Genomic DNA, 1,893 nt, shown 5'->3' with positions numbered 1-1,893 from the left:
TCAGAAAAAACTAAAGGAGATTGATTATCAATTTTATTTACAATAGACAAATATGACATACGAATCAATTTTTTCAAGAACGTGAAGGAGAGCCCAAGCCGCCTCTTCCACTGTAATCTAGGAACTGAGCCTTCAGTTTACTTTCATAAGAAATCTCGGGTAGTAAATCAGTCACCAGTCTGCATTAAAGCTGCTCCTACAGCCACATCACTAGCTTCTACTTTGAGAAACAGCTTGGATTCAGATAACCTTCAACCCAGAAGACAATTTCAATAGCTGCAAATGCGCGTTGACAACCCAGAAGACAATTTCAATAGCTGCAAATGCGCGTTGACAACCCAGAAGACAATTTCAATAGCTGCAAATGCGCGTTGACAACCCAGAAGACAATTTCAATAGCTGCAAATGCGCGTTGACAACCCAGAAGACAATTTCAATAGCTGCAAATGCGCGTTGACAACCCAGAAGACAATTTCAATAGCTGCAAATGCGCGTTGACAACCCAGAAGACAATTTCAATAGCTGCAAATGCGCGTTGACAACCCAGAAGACAATTTCAATAGCTGCAAATGCGCGTTGACAACCCAGAAGACAATTTCAATAGCTGCAAATGCGCGTTGACAACCCAGAAGACAATTTCAATAGCTGCAAATGCGCGTTGACAACCCAGAAGACAATTTCAATAGCTGCAAATGCGCGTTGACAACCCAGAAGACAATTTCAATAGCTGCAAATGCGCGTTGACAACCCAGAAGACAATTTCAATAGCTGCAAATGCGCGTTGAAAACCCAGAAGACAATTTCAATAGCTGCAAATGCGCGTTGACAACCCAGAAGACAATTTCAATAGCTGCAAATGCGCGTTGACAATCTTCAGTCCACTGAAGTCAATCTTAGGGCTGGCGAGATTATTCAGAGGTACAGCAAGTTCAGAAAAAGTTCGGACAGAGCCTCTGATAAAATCCAGCCTTACCAGTAAAGTGCTGAACTGCCTTGTTTATAGGAGTAGGCAATTTCTATATGAAAATATGCAATCATTCCGCTCGCAACATCCATGCCCCAAGTTGAAATTTCTTCCAATGGTAGTTTCTGCTAGGTCTTCTTCAAGGCTAAGGACAGGTCTCACTATCTTATGTTCTTTCCAATTGTGGTCGGGGATCAATGAAATCAATGGCAGCATTTCTCATCTGAAATAAGGTTGAAAAGTTTCAACAGCATTTGTCATTTCAAAGGGGAAGAACAGTATTAAAATTGAACTACAGATATGATATAGGAAGAAGCTTTCTTAGCATTTTCCCTCAAGGGTACTTTATAGTATTCTAACAATAATTATTTAATAATTTGGCATTTGCAACATCAATAATTAAAAGAATTAACATAGGATTAGCGTCTTTAAGAGAGAGAGTGACTTTTGATAAGCTTTCGAGACTCAAGACCAACCAGTTTTTTTTTTTTTTTTTTTTTTTGGTAGAAGATGCAGGGGGAAGCCCATGAGTTTGTCATAGTTCTGACAACCCATTCCTATAATAAATACATCCCGTTCCGTATCTTCCTTGTAAGAAGTGATCTATATGGTCGCTTGACAGAGTGGATTAGGTCCAGGCATCACTACATGTGAAGCCACAGCTGATGATAAAGGTACATCTGAAAAAGAAATAACTTTCAAGCAGGGGACCGTAAATGCAAAAAATGTCCTGCACGATTATAATGTTAGATATACAAAGTTAACCATCTAGGGATGGGTTGTTGGGAAGCAAACACAGGGTTACGACTTGTCTTATGGTAAGTGGTGTTATAGAAATAGGTACATGGGAAGGAAACGTAGGGTTTTGACTTGTCTTAGGGTAAGAGGGGTTATAGGGAAGGGTTGTTGGGAAGCAAATACAGGGTTAC

General features: G+C 40.0%; 1 long non-coding RNA gene across 1 annotated transcript in view; it reads right to left on the bottom strand.

Annotated features, from left to right (window-relative positions):
* Nucleotides 1–905: 905 nt before the first annotated feature.
* Nucleotides 906–1,893, bottom strand: part of LOC137636135 (uncharacterized) — a 2,827-nt gene continuing 1,839 nt past the window's right edge. Inside the window, exons 2-3 of the long non-coding RNA XR_011042953.1 lie at nucleotides 1,441–1,644; nucleotides 906–1,187 (exon numbers count right to left, since the gene is read on the bottom strand). This is a non-coding gene — a long non-coding RNA (uncharacterized lncRNA). The remainder of the gene's footprint in view (nucleotides 1,188–1,440; nucleotides 1,645–1,893) is intronic.

The sequence above is a fragment of the Palaemon carinicauda genome, unplaced genomic scaffold (assembly GCF_036898095.1).
Source record: "Palaemon carinicauda isolate YSFRI2023 unplaced genomic scaffold, ASM3689809v2 scaffold237, whole genome shotgun sequence".
Taxonomy (NCBI): Eukaryota; Metazoa; Arthropoda; class Malacostraca; order Decapoda; family Palaemonidae; genus Palaemon; species Palaemon carinicauda.
The sequence above is the reverse complement of the archived record's forward strand: the minus strand, read 5'-3'. Positions and strand labels throughout refer to the sequence as shown.